The sequence below is a fragment of the Nycticebus coucang genome, chromosome 15, assembly GCF_027406575.1.
Source record: "Nycticebus coucang isolate mNycCou1 chromosome 15, mNycCou1.pri, whole genome shotgun sequence".
In the NCBI taxonomy this organism is placed as follows: Eukaryota; Metazoa; Chordata; class Mammalia; order Primates; family Lorisidae; genus Nycticebus; species Nycticebus coucang.
The window spans coordinates 61,861,806-61,887,294 of record NC_069794.1 but is presented as its reverse complement, the minus strand read 5'-3'; the positions used below and the strand labels follow the sequence as shown (position 1 = coordinate 61,887,294).

The following is a 25,489-nucleotide window of genomic DNA, read 5'->3' as shown; positions in this document are numbered from 1 at the left end:
GCCAGCTGTATCTTTAGGTTGCCTTTCCCAGGATCTCTCACCCTCCTACCTCTCATGTTTCCCCCTACAAAATACCTTAGGCTCCAAAATTACCTTTTCTTTTTCAGTATTATTATAAACTCAGTTTTTTATTATGACTAAATTAGGAAAAAGTAATCTTATTAAACTAATTTATAATTAGGTGTCTGTGATCAATGAAGCTCCTCCCTTAGTTCTCCTGAGGATGCGTTTCTACTATAATGCAGAATGGTAGTCTTCGAATATACTGTTTTCTAGGAAAAGCAATACTTTCTCCATTCATTAGTTCAACATATAACTGATTGCCTAGAATTATCTTCATGGATTAAGCCAGGTGAAGATTAGATAGATCCTTTTGGATGAATTAGTCCTCAGTTAATGACACAGGCAAACCCTTTATGTCAGGCATATCTTGGTTCTGCTGTTTATACCCAGGAGCTTCTCTCCTGTAAGGCAGCAGTGACTTAAGAACAAGTGGGAGGAGGGAGGACAGCTGCAGAGACTAGAGGGAAGTTGGGGCAGGGAGATGTGCAGAAAACAAAGGGGGATGGGTAACCAGAAGAGTTGAGCATTTAGTCTTCAGATCTCTTCTGCCTCTAAGATTCTGAGTAAATGAGAAAGAAAATAGGAGAGAATAAGACAAAAAGTGAGAGGGGATGGGAGCAGTTCTGAGAATATAGTAAAAGGCTGTATTTTTTAGCTGAACACCTCTAGGTTAATGAATACATGTATACTATGATATTCAGCTCCTAGAGTGGGGATGAGCCCTTTTCTCTGGGTTCTAGGAATATTAAAAATCAGCGAGTGTGTGGCTTCCCTGGCACGCCCTTTTCATGACATTGGAGAACGTCTCCCACAGCAAGGTTGAGGCTGCCAATAACGCTTCAGCGTTTTCCTTTTACACACTGGTTTTTCTAAGCCCTTGAAGAAGGTTAGTAAGAGATCAAAAATCTCTCAAAATGACTAAAGGTCTCTGCTCCTTCCTGGAAAGGTTGGAGATGACTCAGGCACCAGATAGGAACTGGGGCAGGCCAGCAGGAGATTAGAATACAGAGGGAATAAGAACAAAACCCAACTTCTTACAAAATGAACGCTTTCTAAACTCAAGAAGCACATGGGCAGAATTAAAGTGTGAGTGAAGAGAACTGAACATGCTAAGCTCACTACATACCTTTTAAGTCAAAACTACTTCATTCTACTGGAGCTGAAGCTGATGTGTAGGCACGGCCATGTTGGGCCCATCATCTGCCCCCTGCTGACTGCGCCACAGGAGAGGAGCGTTGCTAGGAGTCCCCAGGAGGCTAGAGCAGCTTTATGCCAATTGTTCCATGATGATACTGGGTGCAATTTAAATTAGCATTAAGATACCAAATGTCCTTTTACTTTGCAGTCATCATATTATCAAATGCATTCATCAACTGTAGTAGATTATTAAACCTATGACTATTAAATTTGACTAAATTGTAATATAGCTTTTAAGATAGAAATTTTGTGTGTACGTATAAAAATGCTTTGTAGCTTTAAAAGGCCAGTAGCTTCCTGAAGCAGAAATAGGCTGTGTAAGTTTTAGCAGATAAATAATCCCCCAAACTTGATTTAATTCCTCCATTTTGAAGCCTCATCATGGACAAATGTCAGCTTCATTCTATATTAGGTGTGTTATGCTTGGAAGAAGACTTTATTTTATTTTATTTTTATTAAATCATAGCTGTGTACATTATTAATGACATCATAGGGCACCATGTACTGGTTTTATATACAATTTGAAATATTTTCATCAAATTGGTTAACATAGCCTTCCTGGCATTTTCTTAGTTATTGTGTTAAGACATTTATATTCTACATTTAGTAAGTTTCACATGTACCCTTGTAAGGTGCACCGCAGGTGTGGTCCCACCAATCACCCTCCCTCCAGCCATCCTCTTCCTCCCCTCCCATCTCTTTCCCCATATTCTTAGGTCATAATTGGGTTATAGCTTTCATATGAAAGCTATAAATTAGTTTCATAGTAGGCTGAGTACATTGGATACTTTATCTTCCATTCTTGACATACTTTGCTGAGAAGAATATGTTCCAACTCCATCCATGTAAACATGAAAGAGGTGAAGTCTCCATATTTCTTTAAGGCTACATAACATTCCATGGTGTACATATACCACCATTTATTAATACATTCGTGGGTGAATGGGCACTGGGCTTCTTCCATGATTTAGCAATTATGAATTAGACTGCAATAAACATTCTGGTACATATATCTTTGTTATAATGTGATTTTGGTCTTCTGGATATATACCTAGTAGAGGAATTGTAGGATCAAATGGTAGGTCTATTTTTAGATCTCTAAGTGTTCTCCAAACATCCTTCCAAACAGAACATATTAGTTTGCACTCCCACCAGCAGTGTAGAAGTGCTCCCTTTTCTCCACATCCATGCCAACATCTCTGGTTTTGTAATTTTGTGATATGGGCTAATCTTACTGGAGTTACATGATATCTCAAAGTAGTTTTGATTTGCATTTCTCTGATGATTAAGGATGACGAGCACTTTTTCATCTGTCTGTAGGCCATGTGCCTGTCTTCTTCAGAGAAGTTTCCCTTAATTGGCTTGTCAAAAATCAAATAGTGGTAAGTAGCTGGATTCATCTCTTGGTTCTCTATTCTGTTCCATACATCTATCTCTCTGTTTTTGTGCCAGTACCATGCTGTTTTGATCACTATCGATTTATAGTATAGTCTGAGGTGAGGTAGTGTTATTCCTCCTACTTTGTTTTTATTTCTGAGTGATTTTTTTGGCTATTCGAGGTTTTTTTCTGATTCCATATAAAACAAAGCATTGTTTTTTTGAGATTTTTTTTTAAAGTATGACAGTGGATGTTTAATAGGGATTGCATTAAAATTGTATGTTGCTTTGGGTAGTATGGACATTTTAACAATGTTGATTCTTCCCAGCCATGAGCATGGTATGTTTTTTTATTTGTTAACATCTTCAGCTATTTCTTTTCTTAGAGTTTCATAGTTGTCTTTATAGAGATCTTTCATGTCCTTTGTTAGATAAACTTACAAATATTTCATCTTCTTTGGTGCTACTGTGAACAGAATAGAGTCCTTGATTGTTTTTTCAGTTTGACTATTGTTGGTATTTATAAAGGCTACTGATTTATGAGTGTTGATTTTGTAACAAACTGAGACAGTGCTGTATTCCTTGATCGCGGATAAGTGTTTTGTGATAGAATCCCTGGTGTTATCCAGACACACAATCATATCATCTGAGAAGAGTGAAAGTTTGATCTCTTCCTACCCTATATGGATGCACTTGATCACCTTTTCTTGCCTAATTGCGATGGCTAAGACTTCCATTACAATGTTAAAGAGCAGTGGAGACAATGGGCAACCTTGCCTGGTTCCTGATCTGAGTGGAAATTATTTCAATTTACCTCCATTCAGTTTGATATTGGCTGTGGGTTTGCTGTAGATGGCCTCTATCAGTTTAAGAAATGTCCCTTCTTAAGTGTTCTGATCATGAAGGGATGCTGAATATTATCAAAAGCTTTATCAATTACCAATTGAGAGAATCATATGGTCTTTGTTTTTTAATTTGTTCATGTGCTGAATTATATTTATAGATTTACATATATTGAACCAGCCTTGAAACCCTGGGATAAAACCCACTTGGTCATGGTGTATAATTTGTTTGATGTGTTGCTGGATTCTGGTTGTTAGGATCTTGTTGAATATTTTTGCATCAATATTCATTAGTAATATTGGCCTATAATTTTCTATTCTTGTTGGGTCTTTTCCTGGTTTGGGGATCAAGGTGATGTTTGCTTCATAGAATGTGTTAGGTAGTATTCCTCCTTTTTCTATATTTTGAAAAAGGTTGAGTAGCATAGGTAGTAGTTCGTGTTTAAAGGTTTGGTAGAACTCTGACGTGAAGCCATCTGGTCTTTGGTTTTTCTTTTTAGGGAGACTTTATATAGTTGATGCTATTTCAGAACTTGATATAGGCCTGTTCAACATTTCCACTTGATTCTGGCTAAGTCTTGGAAGGTGGTGTGCTTCCAAGTATGGGTCAGTTTCCTTCAAAATTTCATATTTGTGAGAATAAATTTTCTTATAATATTCATTAAGGATTTTTTGAATTTCTGAGGAGTCCATTCTTAGTTTGTCTTTGCCATTTCTGATTGATGAAATTTGAGATTTTACTCTTTTTTTCCTTGTTAGGTTAGCCAAAGTTTTATCTATTTTATTGACCTTTTCAAAAAACCAAATTTCTGATTTATTGATCTGATGTATCATCCTTTTGTTTTCAATTTCATTTCTTTCTGCTCTAATTTTGGTTATTTCTTTTCTTCTTCTGCGTTTAGGTTTGGAATCTTCTTCCTTTTCCAGTTGCTGGGGATGTCTCATTAAGTTGTTAACTTCCTCTCTTTCCATTCTCTTAAGGAAGACTTGCAGTCCTATAAATTTCCCTCTTAGGACTGCCTTTGCGGTATCCCAGAGGTTCTGATAATTCATATCTTCATTATCATTTTGTTCCCAAAGTTTTGTAATTTACTTCTTAATCTCATCCATGACCCAGCTATCATTCAGCATAAGGTTATTTAGCTTCCATGTTTTTGTATGAGTATGCAGATTCCTGTTGTTACTGAGTTCAACTTTCAGTCCATGGTGGTCCGAGAAGATGTAAGGGATATTTTCTATTCCTTTAAATTTACTGAGGTGAGACTTGTGACCTAAGATGTAATTGATTTTGGACTATGTTCCATGGGCTGATGAGAAGAATGTGTATTCAGTTTTGTTGGGATGAAATGTTCTGTAGATGACTGTTAAACCCAAATGTTGAATGGTTAAGTTTAAATCTAAAATTTCTTTGCTCAGCTTCTTATTGGAGGATCTATCCAGCATTGCCAAAGGAGTGTTAAAATCTTCAACTATTATGGAGCTGGAGGAAATCTAGTTGCTCATGTCTTTAGAGTTTCTCTTATAAATTGAGGTGCATTCTGGTTGGGTGCATAAATATTAATAATTGAAGTCTCATCATATTAGGTATTACCCGTCACAAATATGAAGTGGCCATTCTTATCTTTCCTTACTTTTGTTGGTTTAAAGCCTATTGTATATGCCAATAGAATTGCAAAACCTGCTTTTTTCTGATTTCCATTTGCCTGAAATATAGATGACCATCCCTTCACCCTGAGTCTATATTTATCTTTTAAGCTAAGATGAGATTCTTGTATGCAGCCGATATCTGGCCTGAGGTTTTGTATCCAGTCAGCCAACTTGTGCCTCTTAAGAGGACAGTTTAAGCTATTCACATGAATTGAGAATATTGATAAACCTGGTAGAATTTTGGGTATCAAGTTTTTCTAAAGTCCAGTGTACATTTTTAATCCTTTCGCCACTGTGGAATTTTGAGTTTGATCAAAAGTTTCTGAGTGAGTTTACTTCTGTGGTGGAGGATTGTGCTGGTCATTATGGAGGATAGGTCTGAGATTATCCTAGAGAGCTCATTTAGTGTTGGCAAGTTTCTTCAACATGTCAGTGTTATTAAAGTATTTAATTTCTCCATCATTCATGAAACTCAGTTTAGCTGGGTACAGGATCCTGGGTTGAAAGTTATTTTTTTTAGGAGATTAAAAGTCAGTGACCACCCTCTTTTAACTTGAAAGGTTTTAGCAGAGAGATGTGCAGTCATTCTAAATATTCTTCCCCTTGTAGATTATGGTTTTCGTACATCTGGCTGCTTTCAGAATTTTCTTTTCCTTCGTATTAGCTTTAGTGAAGTTAGTTATGATATGCCTGGGGGATGTCTTATTTGGCTTGAGTCATGCTGGGGTTCTGAAACTGTGTGCTATCTGAATTTCAGAATCTCTTGGCATATCTGTAAAGTTTTGTTCACAATCTCATGAAGAAGTGCCTCTGTGCCTTGTGAAGCCACTTAGTCACCTCCAGGCATTCCTATGAGGGGAATATTAGTCTTCTTCAAATTATCCCAGAGCTCTCTCAGACAATGATCTGTTTTTGCTCTCCATTTCTATTCCAGTTTGAGAGCTTAGGAGTGTTCAAAAGCTTTGTCTTCAGTGTCAGAAATCTTTTCTTCTGCTTGCTCCATTCTGTTACTGAGAGATTCTACTGTATTTTTCCTATCTTTGAGGGCTGCAAATTATTACCTCAATGTGTAAAAATCTTTGTTGATTTTGTCTTTGAATTCGTTAAATTCTTGAGACATTTTTTTGAAATGCTCCTTGAATTTCTAATCCCAACTTTTCCTCTATTTTATTAATCTTGTTTGCAATCCAAATTCTGAATTTGATTTTTGACATCTCAGCCATCTTTTGGGATCTTCAGTTGTGTCCTCCTTATCTTTCCTTGGTGGGGGGTGTGTGTTGATCTATTCTGGTTATTCATGTTAGCAGAGTTTTTCTGCTGATTCCGCCCCATGAGTATTTTACACTGTTTGAGTAGATGAATAGATAAAGAGCACTTGGATTGGGGGATCCAGGAGCAGTGATTAACCAGCCCTTTGCCCAAAAACTGGGACTAGTGTCTGTTCCTTTTCCCCTAAGGTTTGCCAAGGACCTGTACAGTGCTACAGCTTGAGAAAATGGGGACCTGCTTGGTGTGGTGGGGCTAAGTGGTTCTGTCTTCTTTTCTGCTGCTCTCTGTCCTACCCTAATGAATCAATAACTCTGGGTTGAAGTCTCAGCTATGGAGAAATACCAGCAATTAAATCACCCGCCCTCCCATAGACAACAATTGGAAAAGGAAAATCAAACCGTCCCACAACCACACACCCAGGGTACTACTTGTATAGTTAATGGGTGATTAGTCCAGTTCAAGAGGTCCAAATCAGTTGTCTCAGTCAGCACCTGTGTCAGATGGGAGAGTTCAAAAGGTCTCCGGCAACTAGATAGTGGGGGTCTACTGGTAGAAAAGTATGACCCACTCCAGTGCTCCATCAGGTCAGAAAGACCCACCCAGCAAATAAATTAGTCCAGGAAGTTTGATGCCTCCTCCCCCACCTTGTACCACTATCACACCCAGTCACTAATAACCCCACAAGGCTGTGACCCTTTTCCCTCCAATACTCCTTGGGTTTACGCCTGCCTAAGTCACAGAGAGATCTGTGTGTCTTCTGCCAGGCTCCTGCTCTCTGCCACTATCCGGCAGGGGGTGGTGAGGCCTGACATCCTTGGGTGCTTAATGGAGGCTGGGGTGATTCACTCAATTCCAGCTCCGTCCCTGTTTAATGTTGCTGACAGAACAGAAGAACTTTGCAGAATTTGTTTCTGTCCTGACCATATTTCCCTGTGGATCAGATGCTGTTGGAGTTCACAGAAACTGGGACTCTGCCCTGGTCTGTGCTGCTGCCCGGTCTTGGCTGCCGTTTGAGTTGGGGCAGGCTGGTTATGCTCAGACTTTGCTGTCAGTTCCAGCCTCTGCCTGGCCACCTTTGGCTCAAGCTATGATCCCCTGAGGGCCGGGTGCATCTTAGGCTCAGTAAAGTGGTCCTCTGGGTTAGCTCTGCCCTGGTTATCTGCGCATGCATATTCTAGTCTCCATGGTCCACAGAGGCTGGTACCACCTCAAGCATAAGCTTTGCTCATGGGGTCTGCATTTCCGTCCCAGATCTGTTGTACCAGTGGCTGCCACCAGAGAAGATGCCTGGCCTCCTCTGGTTGTTCAGAGAGATAGGGGGTATGACTGGAATATCCCCAGTGGTGTGAGCCCTATTGTTCCCACCATGGCTGCTGCTCTGTGCCTCAGGGCACCGCCACTCCTGTCTGGTTCCCTCTCAGCTGACTGTCTTCTCCCTACTCCTGTGCTGCAGAATCAGCACTGACCAGCAACAGTCCATGCCCTGTTCACACCTCTCAAGAAAATACCCAAGAAACTTGCCTCTATGTGGGACAGGCTTCCAGACCTCAGGGTGAGAGTGGAGGGGAGTTCTGGGAGTTGAGAATTGCAGGTAGAGAAAATATACAGTTTTATATAGTTTTATGCCTGTCAGGAGAGTGCCATGGCATCCTAGTAGGGGAAGTAGGTCTGGTTTTTAGAGAGTCTGTCCTGTGGGAGAAAATGGGAGGACGTCTGAACTCTGCTCGCTTGTTTGTATGGAGTACTGTGAGCCTTTCTCATGGGGGATGGGACTCCCGTCAGCTTGGCGATGGATTTTGTACCTTTTATTTGTATCCTTCAGATTGCAGCTCACCTCAGCAGGGTTGATGTGCACTCTTCAACCTTCTCTCTTGGCTCAGCTCCAAACATTGGCTTACTTGCTAATTCTGTCCCTTAACTCTGCTTCTGGATGGGAGCCTCTGTGGAAAGCTGGCTGCAGTGAGCCATCTTGCCTCCGCCCCTGGAAGAAGATTTTAAAAAGCATTTCTTAAGGAGATAACATCTGCAATTTTGATTTTATTTTAAAAAGCCAAGTAAAATTAAATATAAGATTGTGCATCTTTTTAAGAGTTCTGAGAATTTTTCTTTAAATATGTTGTCTCTTGAGCATTAGAGCATTGAAGGAGATGGCTAGGATAAAACCTGATTATGCTAAGGATCTTCCTCTCTAAATACAGTCTGTCTATGATTTAACTTCTTAAACAGTTAAGAGTTAATATTTAATAACAACTGGTGATTTTGAAATTTCACAAAAGATTCATTGGATGAAGATGATTAACTCTTTAACACAATACAAAGTACAAGTCCTTTATTATGTTTTAGTATCCTTCTAAGATGGCTCTTAGAATCTTTGTGAAGAGAAGAATTTTTGTTATTTTTGAGCACACTATTGTGGGAAAATTACATAACCTCTCCAAGACTCTGTTTTCTCATGTATAATTGGAGCCAGTAATAATATAACCCTCCCATAGTTTTTGTTTTACTGGGGCAGTGAGTAGTTCAGTCCATCTTACCTTAGGCAGGGATTAGATGTTCCTTATCTGCAATCAGGCATAAGATGAAGATGAGAAATATGTGTTGGCACAACTACTCCTGAAGTGCATGTGTGTATTCTCTAAAGAATAGCAGACATGCTCTCTGCCTATTTATACCATCTCTGAGGGAGTCTTGTACTTCCCATGGTCCCTGCAGTAGAGATCAGATTGCTGCTTGCAAGCCCCGGAGGAAGGAGCCTCCTTGAATGGAAAATTGTGTATGGTGGGACTCCACCTGTGTGTAAGATACCCAACACCATGACTGGTATAGTTAGTATTACTTTACCACTTCCTTGACCCCAGTGTCTTGATGTTAGTCTCTCTTGAACATGTAGGACCTGGTTCTGAAACTTGAGATGTTGGAACTAGGTTATTGTGAGATAGTCCTCATTTTCATCAGAGACTGAGGAGGGGACATAGGAATGTATGTACATTTGCAAGACACAGAAGAGTACTCTCTAGAATCTGTTTATACAGTTAGTGTATTTTAAGGAATGGTAAATTACAGCAGGGTTAAAAATAACATCATCTGAAAAATCATGTGTTGCTTTTCCATAGGCTGTTTTTGCATAAAGTTTTGATCAGAGGGGAATACAAAACTTCAATTTTTGTGAAATCAGAAGATGAACTGAAAATGTAAATGAATTTAGAGATGAATTAAAGTTATTTTACAAGGTTTAAAGTTGAATAGAGGACTTTGTACTTCCTAATAAATTTTTTTTTTTTTTGAGACAGAGTCTCACTTTATGACCCTCGGTAGAGTGCCATGGCATCACACAGCTCACAGCAACCTCCAACTCCTGGGCTTAAGCGATTCTCTTGCCTCAGCCTCCCGAGCAGCTGGGACTACAGGCCCTAATAAATTATTTTAAAATACCTTAGCAGTTAATATTTTGCTTCTCTTGTCTGAGTTTGTACATTATTGACCAGGAAAACATGCTTTTTTGTTACTGAGTTTTCAAATTCCCATTTACAAGGTAAAGACATTAAAATGAAAGCTTTTCTGGAGACTGTTGTATTGTTATATCAGAATAAATTCAGTGCGACTGATCTTACAATGGACTGATTAATACACCCTGAGAGAGAACAACTATCTCCATCAAGTCTGATTCCATAATTTTTTTTCTTTCTTTGAGACAGAGTCTTACTTTGTTGCCCTTGGTAGAGTGCCGTGGCATTACAGCTCACAGCAACCTCAAACTCTTGGGCTTAAGTGATTTTCTTGCCCCAGCTTCCCAAGTAGCTGGGGCTGCAGGCACCGCCACAATGCCCAGCTATTTTTTTGAGACGAGATCATGCTCTTGCTCAGGCAGGTCTTGAACCTGTGAGCTCAGGCAATCTATCTATCTCAGCCTCCCAAGTGCTGGGATTAAAGGCATGAGCCACCACATCTGGCTGTTTTCTTTTCTTTTCTTCTCTGTTCTTTTTTTTGAGACAGTCTCAAGCTCTTGCTCTGGGTAGAGTGCCATGGTGTCATAGCTCACAGCAACCTCCAACTCAGGTTCAAGTGATCTTCTTGCCTCAGTTTTTCTATTCTTATTAGAAATGGGGGGAGAGGGAGTGTCTTACTTTTAACCAGGCTGGTCTTGAATTCATGACCTCAAGCAGTCCACCCACCTTGGCCTCCCAGAGTGCTAGGATTACAGGCGTGAGCCACTGTGCCTGGCCCCATAAATTTTTTACTCCTTCGTGCCAAAGATTGCCCTTAAAGGCAAGGATAAAATACCTTTTGGGAAGTTACTATACTTAGGACAAACACGTATACAGAAACTTTCACAAAGTGTAGCACATTTTTGCCATAGAGGAAAGCCCAAGAGGCTGTGGGAAGACTAGGAAGGGTCCTCCCTCAAAGGGAGAGAGTCTGGGGAGAGTTTTGTTTCTTTAGTGACCCATTTTCAAGCAAGCAGTTCAGTGGACTATGGGGAGCATTTTTGCAGGAGGCAATATCTGAACTTGAAACTCGGTTTTGATAAGATTTTGAATTAAGGAAGAGAAAACAGGTAGATGGAGAGAACAGCATGGATGTTATGTAGGAAACATCTGTTGGTATCAGATGGCAGCTTGCCATCCTTTTCTGGTAAGAGCACCTCAGGTTTTCCCTTCTCTTGAAGCTTGTGGAATTCAAGTGGTGCAGCTGCAGGAGCTAGCCACCAGGACTGGCCACCCGGCTGTGCAGACCACAGGGATGGCTTTGAACCAAGCCAGGTGAATGAGACCCCTAAGCCTAAAATACTTGTTGAATTCTCTGGAGGAGTCAATCTGGAACTCCAGGTAGTCACTTTGCTTCCAGTTAAAGATAACCTATCTAAAAGAGAAAACAATGCAAAAGGCAGAAGAATGAAGAGATGGAGAAGGATCTAGGATCTACCCATACCTGAACCCATTGACCCTTGTACTTTTTAGTTAAGTCTGCCAATAAATCCCCCCTTATAATTTAGTCACTTTGAACTGGGTTTCCGTCAATTGCAACTGGTATAGTTCTGATACGGGGTTTTCTTTTTTTTTGGGGGGGGGGTGTTCTTTTGTTTTTAGGAATTTTGTTAATATTTTTTACTTAAAAAGAAACTATGGCAGTTTCTTAATAAGTATGTTTTTTTTTCTAAAAGAGAAACCCCTTTTCTCTTTATAATAGGTTCAAATAAGAAATTGAGGCTTATTTCTAAAACTATTAAAAGTCATTATTTTATGAAAAAGATTTATTTTGTCTTTGTATATTCTCTAGCCACACCCTTGGGGGAGGACTTAAGTTTCTGGATGTGGATGCCCCCAGCAGAGGGGAGACAGCCTGCAAACCAGTTTAGGGTCTGCACCTGTCTTCTCTGACAGCACTGAGGTCAGAGCTCTCTCTTTTGGATTCACAATGATGTCTCCTTAGTACCAGAAAGTCCCACCCTCTGGAAGAGGCTCTCAGGAGATCATCTCACTTGGCTTCAATATACATTTTGTGAGCCATCCGAGATAACGTGGATATATTTAGGCAGAACTTGATTTTTTAATAGTTGATCTCTATTGGTAGTCATTTCAAATAGTAAAAGTTCTTGAGTTGTTTGCTAAAAATTTTTTTCAAAATAAAAATACTCCCTTTGGACCTGCAAGAATAAAACAAACCAAATTGCACCCTGTCTTATCTGGTGAAAGTTCACTTTCAGATCTTTCTCTTTGATGTCTTTATCAGTTACCTTTTTCAATCAAAGATAGCGTTTATCTTCACACATTATTAATGAATTTTTTAGAAGTTTGCTTCCCTATATACATATCTTGTCATTTATCTTAAAGTGCATATTAAGGGCTCTTGGGTTGTTTGAAACCATTTCATTTCCATACTTTTATCACTGGTTCGTTTTCATTTAAGGAAACAAAACAGATACAGATTTAAGAACACGAACTTGACAAAAAGTAGGTGATGGTGTTAGGGAAATGTTTCCTTGTGGAAGCAAAATTCAGACTTTGCTACAGAGTACATTCCCCAGTTGGTGTGTGGACCTGGGGTGGGGCTCTCAGAGATATTAACTGTGATCCAGTTCAGAGGCAAGAGGCCAGGACTGGCTCTCCCATGATTTTATGGTTGGCTGAGCCAGCTTAACAAACAATAAGCTTGCATGCCTTGTTAAAACAGTAATCCTTGATTGGCCCAAAGGTAGGTATTGACAACTCAAACAGAGGAAGAAAAGCGGTTTAGTCCTGTCTACGTTATTCATGTCTGAGATAATTTGCAGACGGTACTCACTTCCAGGAAATCCAGTTTGACAAGGGGACTTGGCACGTCAATCTCAGGGATGTTGTGAGAAGGATAATTTAGATGAATTTATACAGTTTGACTACTTTCTGGTTCCATTTCTTTCCGTTTAAATCATTGTGAAGCCTGAGAATGGTGTAAAGTATGAGGGTAGGTGAGAGATCTTATATATCTATTTTTATAATTGGTTTATTTATACATACATAATTTGTCATCAAATTTAAGTCTTGGTTGAATCTCAGTGAAAAAAGCAGAAATTTTGCATTTGGGGAATGTGTCTTTTGGTCTGGAAGGCATGGGTTCATAGAACATGGTGAGCCAGTGTCATGTAGGGAGGTGGCAAAGGAGATTTATTTTGATGGAGGTCCCTTCCAATGATTTCCCTTTACAGCTAGAGTGACACAGGTATTCTTCTCCATCAGTCACAAGCCCCTGTCGAGTCTGGCCATACCTCCCACCCTGTGACCTGTCCTCATGTATGTGCCCATTGTTTACCAGGCTCCAGGCACTCAGGCAGGGCCTGCCCTGGGCTACCACCACAGGGCATTTGCATCTGCTGCCTGGGACACTCTCAACAGAGCCAGGAGTCGGTAGCTCTTTCTGATTCTTCAACTTTCAGCTTACATGCCAGCTCATCCCTGAGGCCCTTTTTAAACCTGCCAAAATCTATCCGTCCTCCATAGCTACTCACTCTCCTAGTGAAGAAGCATGTTTTACCTTCTTTATAGCATGTACCACTCTTTGAAATTATTTTTTAACTTGTCTGTTTTGCCTCTTCTTACTAGAATACTTGTTCTATGTCATCATTGCATTCCTAGCACTTAAATATTATCTGACATAACACAAGAGTTCACTTAACACTGATCATTTGAACTCTTCTAGACTTGTTCCAGTGCCAATCTATTATTTTATGTTTTAAAAATAAATGATTATATTGCCCCTTGCTATTATAGGGAAAATGTCAATGTTTTGAAATGGCTCCCTGCTGCTCAGATAAAGTGATTCCTTTTATTAAGTAAAAGAGGATGAAGGATAATGTATACCAACAATTAGATGTCTAGAAGAAACATCTTTTTCTGAAGTTTCTTACTTACAGAAATAGCAACCTCCGGACCCCCCAGCCCCCAGCAATGTGCACATTGTTACGCTGCATGGACATTAAGTTTTCTAAATCAACAAGTTGCTGAAAGTTTCTTGCCATTTTTCCATCTGTGACCTTTGGCTTTGCTGTATGATCTGTGTCTTCCTGCTGCTTGGCAGCCAGCAGGGAGAGGAGCAGACTCCAGGAAAGCTCAGTGTTCCCAGTGACCTCTCCCAGTCACCATGGCCCATAGGCTGGGCCTGACTGAGACCTTTCACCAGAGCCTGTTCTTTCCCTCCCCTCTCCTAATGTTCCCTCCATCCCTGGGGCCTCTTATTTATGTGTGTGAGAGAGGAAACAGAAAGAAACTCCATAAAAGATTATTTCTGTGAGGTAGTTTAATAGCAGAATAGACAGCAAATACCACCCTAGGGTCATGTGGAAAGGCCAGTTGCATAAGAATTGTATTTTCTTTATTACTTTGAAGAAAATAGAATGGGAAAACTCAGTAGCTTCATACACCTCAGGGTTCATTAGAGATGACTGTCAGTTTACTGAAACATATATGGCTTGTTTTATTTGTTTTAATGATATCTGGAGTTCCTCTGAGATGGCAAAGAGATCTTGTTGAACACTGGGCTCCCACCTCCCTGGGGCATAGCTGTTTGGTCATTAGAGCGTGGTGCTACCGTGGAGGCCAGGTAGACTGGTAATGCAAGGTGTGCCCATCACCTGAGGGGGCTAAGAATCTAGAGCAGGCGTCCTCAAACTTTTTAAACAGGGGGCCAAGTTCATTGTCCCTCAGACCGTTGGAGGGCCGGACTATAGTTTAAAAAAAAAAAAACAACTATGAACCAATTCCTATGCACACTGCACATATCTTATTTTGAAGTAAAAAAACAAAACGAGAACAAATACAATCACACCACCTCACGTGGCCCGCGGGCCGCAGTTTGAGGACCCCTGATCTAGAGGTCAGAACAGTGTACCAAGGTTTACGGGTGTGCATTGTGTATAGACGGTAGCATGAGAAATGGAGTTTTTAAAAGAAAATAAGTACTGGCCTCCGTTCAGTATGGTTTGTTATAGGTTTGTTTCAGAGCAGTACTACTGCTCCTCTTATCAACTCGTGGGTCTTTTTGAAGATAAGCAAAAATATTCCTCTGTGCTCAGCCTAAGTGCTCAGCTTCTCTTGACCAGCAGGTGCTTTCAATTACTGGCTTCTTCTAGAGCAGAGAGATGTGTTAAATGCCTGCCAGGTAGAAGCTTTCTAGATGAAGCTATACTTTGGTTCCCTTTGTAGTTGGTTCATTCGGGAGATAGGTGGTTCCTATTGTGATCATGCTCCTAGCCCCCGCAACTTAATAACCTATTTGGATGGAAGAAATGGTTTCCATAATTATTTTGTCAGTAAGTATACTCTCTTACCAAGAAAACACAACAGCAGCCTTCTTTAATTCAATTCTGTCAACTTTTATCAAGCATCACTTGTGTGTCAGGCCATGTGTTGGTCCTCAGGATAAAAAGAGATTAAATGTGCTCTTCATGACAGTAGACAACAAGATGCCTGCTATAGATGCAGCAGCTACAAAAAAAGTTGTCTTGGGTTCTCATTTTATTATAATTCAAAATATCGTTTATTGAATGCCTAACTTTGGTCAGGCACTTTGCATGAATTATCTTTACTACTTGGAAAAATCTAGTTAAGGGGATGATATTAACTTTAATTTATAGCCAAGTAAACTGAGGCTCAGAGAGAATGAATACATTTTCTAACAAGAAAGTGATTCTGATTCAGTGATTCTACCCGGTTTCCTCGAAAATAAGACCGTGTCTTATTTTAAGGTGTGCTCCCAAAGATGCGCTAAGTCTTATTTTCAGGGGACGTCTTATCTTTCCTGTAAGTAGGTCTTATTTTTGGAGAATGTTTTATTTTAGAGGAAACAGAATATATTCAGTGTATACTTCTGTTGCAGGACCAGTGATTGAAACCAATAGACTCTCACCAAAGATTCTAAGTGAAGGAATTTTATTTTAGCTAGCAGAGCCACGGCAGATTAGAATCCAAAGTGGCCAAGCTCTCGGATCATCTCTGTCCCTGTCCTTTTAGTGGACTCACAAGTAGACGGACAAAGGGATTACCATATTATTTTTTATTGGAGGTGTCAAATTGTGTGCAGGGTTTACAGAAGCTGAAGCAAGCAGCGAGCGTTAGTTTCAAGGACCCAGGAAGCTAAGTTTTACAAATTCTTTTTTTTTTTTTATCTGTAATTTTATTTTATTTTATTTTATTTATTTTTTTTTTTATTGTTGGGGATTCATTGAGGGTACAATAAGCCAGGTTACACTGATTGCAATTGTTAGGTAAAGTCCCTCTTGCAATCATGTCTTGCCCCCATAAAGTGTGACACACACCAAGGCCCCACCCACCTCCCTCCTTCCCTCTTTCTGTCCCCCCATAATCTTAATTGTCATTAATTGTCCTCATATCAAAATTGAGTACATAGGATTCATGCTTCTCCATTCTTGTGATGCTTTACTAAGAATAATGTCTTCCACGTCCATGAAACTAACATTTTACAACCACTTAATCTTTGATAAACCAAACAAGAACATACCTTGGGGGAAAGACTCCCTATTCAATAAATGGTGTTGGGAGAACTGGATGTCTACATGTAAAAGACTGAAACTGGACCCACACCTTTCCCCACTCACAAAAATTGATTCAAGATGGATAAAGGACTTGAATTTAAGGCATGAAACAATAAAAATCCTCCAAGAAAGCATAGGAAAAACACTGGAAGATATTGGCCTGGGGAAAGATTTCATGAAGAAGACTGCCATGGCAATTGCAACAACAACAAAAATAAACAAATGGGACTTCATTAAACTGAAAAGCTTCTGTACAGCTAAGGAGACAATAACCAAAGCAAAGAGACAACCTACACAATGGGAAAGGATATTTGCATATTTTCAATCAGACAAAAGCTTGATAACTAGGATCTATAGAGAACTCAAATTAATCCACATGAAAAAAGCCAACAATCCCTTATATCAATGGGCAAGAGACATGTATAGAACTTTCTCTAAAGACGACAGTTTTACAAATTCTTAAGGGTTAGGTTACCATGGGGAGGATCTTGAAGGTGTGTCCTTGGGCTTCTCTGAGAAACCGTTGTTTTTTTAGACTTTTCCCAGGTATCCTCCCTCACTTCTTTTTTCATATGGACAATAATTTAGATAGGAATGTATTTTTAAATAAAGCTACCTCATATGTCAGTTTTTAAAACTATCTACAAAATAGATAAAGGAGAGATGAGCTTTATAATCTTTGAAAGCTGAGTGATCTAATAAGGCTAGGGATTTGAGAGCTGTTTAACAGAGAATAAATATGTGATGAAGAATAAGAGGAATAAGAGATAACTCCTGAGGGCGGCGCCTGTGGCTCAGTGAGTGGGGTGCCGGCCCCATGTACCGAGGGTGGTGGGTTCAAACCCAGCCCCGGACAAACTGCAACCAAAAAATAGCTGGGCATTGTGGCGGGCACCTGTAGTCCCAGCTGCTCCAGAGGCTGAGGCAAGAGAATCGCGTAAGCCCAAGAGCTAGAGGTTGCTGTGAGTCCTGTGACGTCATGGCACTCTACCGAGGGCAGTAAAGTGAGACACTGTCTCTACAAAAAAAAAGAGAGATAACTCCTGAAAAATCAGAAACAAGATTATCTTCTCTGCTCCACTACTGGCAATAAGAATAAAGAGAAAACCCAGCATTTCATTTTGAAAGTGTAAAAATACAAGTAAAAATTGAACAGCAGGTCTTTAACAGTCCTTGACTGTGGGAAAGACAGGACAAGGAAGCCTAAATACTGTAGCTCAGTGACTGTTTTTTTACTGCAAACTATAGCATGAAAAACATTTTATATGACAAATCAATGCACACATACTATGTGAAACAAAAATCTTATAAAATATCACCCCTCATACATACAGTACACTCTGATATCTTTTATTCTAGCTAACTAAAACAAATTCTGTTTGTGTTCCATTGATGAATAGCTTGCAATGTGATGTTTGAAAAAATTCTCTCTAATCCCCCTATCTTTCTCCTTTTCTCTCTTTATCCCTCAGCCCCAGAGTAAACATCACCATAGCAAACAATAGAAGCACTAACGTCCTTTACCGTCCTTCATGCCCTTCCCATTCCATATTCCCACGTACAACACACATATTCCTTCTCTCCATCTCCACACATACACGTTGCTATGGACTATTTATGTTCCCATCACCATCCCAATTCATATGCTGACATCTTAGCCCCCAAGATGATAGTGTTAGAATATGGTACCTTTAGGGGGTGATTAGGCCACAAATGGGGTAGTACCCTTATAAAAGAGGCCCTAGAGAGCTATGGTTTCTGGCATGTGAGAACTCAGCTAGAAGATGGCCATCTGTTAGCCAGGAAGTGAGCCCTCACCAGACAGTGAATCTTGGACTTGTCAGCTTCCAGAACTGTGAGAAATAAATTTCTATTGTTTCTAAGCCCTTCATCTTTCCACTCTGTGTATTCTGTGAGTGCAACCTGAATGAACAGAGACCCCTATGCTATAAATTCCAGGGACCTTTGGAATCTCTATCACACCATTGTTACAGATGACACAAGTTTATCATTTGCTATCCATGCTCTGCAGTTTACAACTGCTGAGGGATTTTTCCTTCAGTAAATGAAGCTGCTTTAATGTTCAGAAAACATTCTTTTTTTGTTTTGATGCTTTCTGACATAACTTTTATAACTGGGAAAAAAAAGAAAAAACTTGTTACTCAACAATCTCACAATTCCATTAGAAACTTTATCTTTTATTTTGGAGAGAGCTTAAAACTTGAAAAACTAAATGAAATGCAGACCCAGTAAAGATTTGACAGTTATCATTTCAATTACAGACATGATGATTGTATAATAGAAATGCTTCTTTTGAAGGCAGAGGTACCAGAGTTTTGTGTTAGAAAAAAAACAAATTGTCTCTTGCCAGGATTGTCTATTTCAATTTTATTTTCTTGTGAAAATTCAATACAATGAGACTTTTGTGTTTTAATTTTTTTAGAGACAATGTCAACATGGTCTGAACCTCTGAGGATTTCTGACTAAACCTTATGAAATCTTTTTTTTCCCCCAACCTTTTTTTTTCTTTATTAAGTCATATACATATAGATCATGAATACATTTATGCATATGTGGAGTACAGTGTGTTGATTTTTTTATACAATCTGATGTGGTTACATCAAACCAATCAACATAGCCTTCACCTCATTTACTTGTGTTAAGACATTTATGTTCTATATTTGACAGATTTGACTTGTACCCTTGAAATATGCTCCATAGGTGTGGTCCCACCTTTTACCCTCTCTCTATCAAACTTCCCCCCTCCCCTCCCTTGTGAGAATAATAATATAGTATGTAGTACACTGTTCTGTTTTATTTTAAATAATTTTTAGCACAAATACTCCAAAGGAAAAAAAATAATGAAAGATTGGAGAGTGGAATTATGAGGGGTTTTAATTAAGCTTGCTATTTTAAAATGTATTAATAATGGAAGTTAGACAAAATAATAAGTAGGAGATTTGATAAATGGTTTGTAGGCATTAGATTTTACAGTAGATATAAATTCACTGCAGACATTTCCCATCAGAGTACTTGATCCAGACTCATGGATGTCATGTTTGATACCACCCTCTCCCTTACTTCCCACAGGAAACATTTTTGTATCTTAACTTATTTCACTCTCAGAAGCACCTCAAAGCCATATGCTATTTTTCAAAAGTCTGAGGTACCACCGTATTGAAGGGAAGAGGGGTCTTCAGAAGATTTCATTCCATTCCACTCCATTCTTGCCGCCTATATCACTTTTTGCCATAGGTGCCTAAGTAAACAAATAAACACACAAATCTGATCTTGCCCTTGCCCTACATACTAGGAAAGGGGTTTCTAACAAGGCCAGCCAGACCTGCAGATCTCTGCAGGATCTAGCTCACACCCATCTCACAAGTGTCACCCCATCCTGCCACACTAGACCCCTTTCTATTCCTGAATGAGGTTCTTTCAATATGCCTTTCCATGTTACATGTCATGAGCTTTGTTTCTTTTAAGAGTCATTCTAGGAAATTACATATATTTTTATGATGCTGCAATTGCTTGCTTTTTTTATACTTCTCTGAGGCTGCATTGCACTCTGAAGAGCTTGCATCACAGTTTCTCAGAAAATCTTTAATGGAATCATAGTAATAGGTTTGCTTTAGGACATTGTAGTTTTCAAAGCATTTATGCAGAGCTCAAATTTTGTTTAATTCTCATAATGCCCATTTTTGAAGTTGATAGTGATGGTCAAAGGAGTAGATGGTAAAAGGCAAACTTAAATCTAAATTTGTTAATAACCATATTCTAAATAGACATAATGCTTCAATTAGAGGAAAAAGATTGTAAGACTGGATGGGGCCAACTTAATGCTACTTTCAAGAGATATATTAAAATTATAATTATGTAAAAATGTTGAAAGTAAAAAGTTGGAAAATGTAAAATGCAAATACCAACGTCCCTTCACACAAAAAGGATGATGGTAGTAGCTAAGTTAACTTTATAGAGGACTTACTAAATATAAAGAAGGTATTTTACAATCATAAAAATTTTCTTGCCCAGAAATTAAATAATCTCTAAGTTTTAGTCATTTAGTAATAGAAGCTAATTAAAACAAAGATTGACAGAACTAAGAGGAGGGATAAAGAAATCCACAGAAAGTGAAAGATTGTGGTTTATCTTCTTTTAGTAACTGAAAGAGCAAAGTTAGCATTTAGAAGATTTGCATAAATAACAAACTTTACTTAGGAACACATCAAGACTTTCAACACATAATAATCCCCCAAAACTCTTTTTTGTCTAGTATACATGAAATATACAAAAATCTTGGCTAATTGCCAAAAAGTCTAAAATATTTCAAAGAATTAAAAACTTACAAAAGGTCAAAAGTTGATCATAATTTATTTAAGTTACAAGTCAACAATAGTACCCTGAGAGCAACAGTGAAATCTTGAATATTTCCATATTTAAAAATTAAAAAATATAATTCTACATAAATTATTAGCCAGTGAAGAAATCACTGGAAATTAGAGAATACTTTGAAAAGACATTAAAATTTTGCCATATCAAAATATATAGAATACAACTAGTGTTATCTTTGAGGAAAATACATAGCCTTACATGTATGTTAGAAAGAAGACTGAGAATTAATAAACTGAACATCCCTCTCAAAAGTTTAGAAAAAGATGGAAAAAGTAAACTGAAAAAAAGTAGAAGGAAGGAAAATATAAAGAAAAGGGCATAAAATAATGAAAAAAAAAAACCCAACTATAATATGTCCCTTTGGCATTTCTAGTGCCCTACTGAGATTTCAGATAAACCATTCTGCTTTGTTAGCTCTGTATCTATTGCAGTTTCTCTGCTGATGGCTTCTGCATGCCCACTGGAGCAGTCTGTCAATATTCAAAGACTTTGTGGTGTTCTCTGTATTACTTCTTTTTTCTTTCTGGCGTCAACATGTCCCTTGTCCTAGAAGCAAATTGTTGCCCTGTCACTCCTTTTCCTTCTAGCCCTATCCTAGGAGGCTCCTTGCTTCCTTATGTAAATTGGTCCAAAGGAAATCCACCTCACCTTTGTATGTATGAGACACACTTGATACATACAGCTACAAATAGGGCATTAGCTCAGATAGAGGACAAGTATACTGTTAGGAGTACCCCAACAAAAGGGTGAACTGCTTTATATCCTTTTTACAATTGTATCTCAAAAATATTCCTTCCTTAGCATACAAGGTTATGAGTGACCAGAATAATGGACAAATGTTATAGAAAGTGATTGATATAGTTTGAAGGAGGAAGGCTTTCATGCATGTACTTCTGTGCCTTCTTTATCATTCTGATTTGCAATGGAAGGGTTTATAGAATTGAGAAGCCATGAAGTGTTTTTTTCTAATGAAATTCTCTGCTTTGTAAATAGTCCAAAAACTAATTATCTCATGTCCTCTTATGGTTTGAAGCCTCTCCGTGAAATACAGTATTTTTGTATTACATGCAAACAAATCAGCAATAAATTTCTTACAAAGCAAATGTTATAAACTTTTTTGTATAAGAGGACCAAATTCCTAAAATGCAAAGCTAGTTACCTGCTTTGTTAAGAAACATGAATGCAAACAATTTTCATGAAAAATTATGGAAAGCAATTGGCTAGAGAGTGATTACAGAGGTTAATCTGTGTACTAATTGGCTTGTTTAGGATGTGCCACAAAGCTGGATTCACCAATCATTTCTAGTTTAAGTAAATGATGCAGCATTATAGCAATTAAAACATGATTCATTTTTCCACACCTTTTCTACATTAACTTAAAAATAATCATTTGGGCTTAATCCAAATCAAGAAAAAATATATAGCATCTAAATGGAGCTTTTACCTTTTAAGTAATTTTTCCTGCTGCTGACCATGTGGAACAGGGCAAGGACCTCATGTCTGAACCGCACTGCTTAAAGAATTTTCTCCTAAGGCACACACCTTCCTTACATCCCCTCTTTATTTATGCTATGGGTCATCATTCTAGTGAATGTGACACTGCAGTCACTCTTACAGTTACAAATTATAATGTGTATGTGCAAATTATTACTTTTTTTTTTGCACAGAGGAAGGAGCACAGCTGTATCAGATGATATAAGAAGGATAAGTGAAAGTCACTTGATACAATAAGAAAAAATAAATTATGAACAATTTTTTCACAGGAAGAATTTTTTTCCCTGAAAAATGTTAAGTTCTGCTAAATTAAGAGTGTCTTGCTAACAAATGCCAAAAATGCAGCGGAAGGAAGTAGCCTGAAGGTATATGCTGACCGTGTACTCCTCGTGGGCTGAAACTTTAACTGCTGCATGTGGAACATGGTGACATTTTTAGTTCTGTTCCCTTTCTGAGGTCCATAAGAAGTCATTCCCTTATATGCTATTTTCTCTTTGCTCTGAGAAAGTGTCTGAGGTCCCAAGCTAGAGCATCTGGGTCATGATGGTCAATAGGGAAGGTGGGTAGGACACAGCATTAGAAGACCTTATCATACACTCAGAATGCAATGAATGAGCATTGCATTCTGGGATACTAGAGGCAAATGAAAAGATGTATCTCATTGGGTAGTGGGGTGGGTCTTCTGATTCTGTTTTTGCTTATCCGGTTGTGTATGTGAGCTTCTCAGTATCGGTCCCAAGACTTTATTCATTCCTATATTTTCAGGTCCAAACACAGTGTCAGGCACCTAATAGTTACTAAGTGATGGTGGTGGTGAGTGGCAGGAACTAACATTTGTTCACTAAGCATTTTATATGTATTATCTAATGTAATCTCCATGGCAGTTGCATGGAGGAGTTATTTTCTTTATTTACAGGCATGCAGAGTTTAAACTTCTTTCTCAAGCTCTCAAGGTCATACCACTGGTAAATGTTCTAAAGCCAGGTTCAGACCTCTCTGATAATGAAAATGGTACACAAATGCAAATAGTTGAGTGAACTATTAAATAATTCAAGCAGTGTTTCTGTTTGTATCCATGGGCCTGGAAACATGTATTTTACATTAGACTGGGGCAGAGTTTCTCAATCTATTGACATTTGGGGCTAGATAATATTTTGCTGTGGGAGCTGTCCCACTGTAGAATGTTTATCAGCATCCCAGGTTTTACTTACTAGTTGCTAGTGGCAACCCCCACTCCCCTATGACTCCAGCCAAAACTGTCTCCAGAAATTGCCCAATATCTTCTACAGCTGTGGTCCCCAGCCCCCAGGCTATGGGATGATACTATCAGGTCTGTGGCCTGTCAGGAACTAGGCTGCAGAGCAGGAGGTGAGCAGCGATGAGTAAGTGAAGCTTCATCTGTATTTACAGCTGCTCCATCATTCGTATCACCACCTGAGCTCTGCCTCCTGCCAGATCATTGATGGCATTAGATTTTCATAGGATTTCATAGGAGCCTGAAACCTACAGTGAAGTGTGCATGCAAAGGATCCAGGTTGCATATTCTTAAGAGAATCTAATGTCTCATGAGCTGAGGTAGAGCTGAGGCAATGATGATAGCGCTAGGGAGTGGCTGCAAACACAGATTATCATTAGCAGAGAGATTCGACTACATAGAAACCATAATAAATCAATTTATTGCAGATTCATATTAAAACCCTGTCAGTGAATGGCAAGTGACAGTTAAGCTGCATCTGGTGGCAGGCTTTATAATGGCAAACGAGTTGATGTACTTCAATCATACAGCCGCATGTGTTGGCAGACTTTTAAGTCACAATTGGAAACTTATTTTAGACTGCATGTGGCTGGCCTATTATTTTATTTACCACTTCTGTGCTCACCTCTTTCCTCACTGCACACTTGTTTCAATCTGAGTTTTAGTAAGCCAACAAGCTAACCCTAGCAAAAATAAGTAAAAAATGTTCCATGAGAGCTGCTTTGTAAAGGGAGAAAGGGACCCACTGATGAGAGAGCAGAAGACTCTAAGTCTGCCAAGAGAATAAAACCTTCATTTAAAAGAAAATATCAAGAATCCTAATTCAATTACGGGTTCACTGTAACATGTGATTCTCATTCTCTGAGCCCAGCTATTCAACAAAACCATGAAACCTTCAAAACTACATTAAAAGATAAGTATTTTGAGTTTTTTAAGAATAGAACAACATGAACGTGAAAAACAAAAGTGATTATGAAAGGCCACCACATACATCATCAAACATGTCTGCAGTGAGAGCATCATTTTTGCTGGCTGACCACATGGCTAAAGTGAAGATGCCCCTTACCACAGCTGAAGAGTCTGTCTTGCCTGCTGCTAAGGACACTTGCCATGAATTTCTAGGACAGGCTGCCTGTGTCCCTCTTCTAGCTAGCACCAATGTGGACAAATTGATGAAATAACAGAGGATATACAGGCAGAACTGTTGGGGAGGATTAATGAGTCACTGTGGTACACAGGTTGACGAGTCTGCTGATGTCAATAAGGCAACAATACTTGTTTTTGTGCGCCGTGTTTTTCAGGAGGATGTGCATGAGGATGTGTTATGTGCACTTCCGTTGCCAACCAGCACCACAGCTGCAGAACTGTTCAGGTCTTTGAATAATTACCTATTAGGAAAACTAAATTGGTAATTTTGTGATGATGTATGCACAGACGGAGCTGTTGCTATGACTGGACAGCTTTCTGGTTTCACTGTTCAGGTCAAGGAAGTCGCTTCTGAATGTGAGTCTGCACACTTTGTCATCCATACAGAAATACTGGCTAGCCAAAAATTGTCACCTGAAATGAAACAATGCTCTTTTAGGATGTGATTAAAATTATCCACATATTAGTCTATGCCCTTCCCTGCCATCTGTTGGCACAGCTCTGTGAGGAGATGGTGCAGGGCACACATGTCTTCTCTTACACACAGAAGTAAGGTGGCTTCCTAAGGCTAGATCTCTGGCCAGAGTTTTTGAGTTATGAGAGCTGCTCCAGAGATTTTGTTTAGAAAAACAGTCATGACTGGTAGTACATTTTAGTAACACAGAATGAATCGCAAACTTGCTTACTTATGTGACATATTCAACCTGCTCAACGAACTCAATCTGTCACTTCATGGGAGAACGACAACTGTGTTCAAGTTGGCAGATAAAGTGGCCTCATTCA

General features: G+C 39.0%; 1 protein-coding gene across 4 annotated transcripts in view; it reads left to right on the top strand.

Annotated features, from left to right (window-relative positions):
* ENOX1 (ecto-NOX disulfide-thiol exchanger 1) overlaps positions 1 to 25,489 on the top strand; it is a 730,917-nt gene that overhangs the window by 315,342 nt on the left and 390,086 nt on the right. The gene's annotated exons all lie outside the window — the stretch shown is intronic.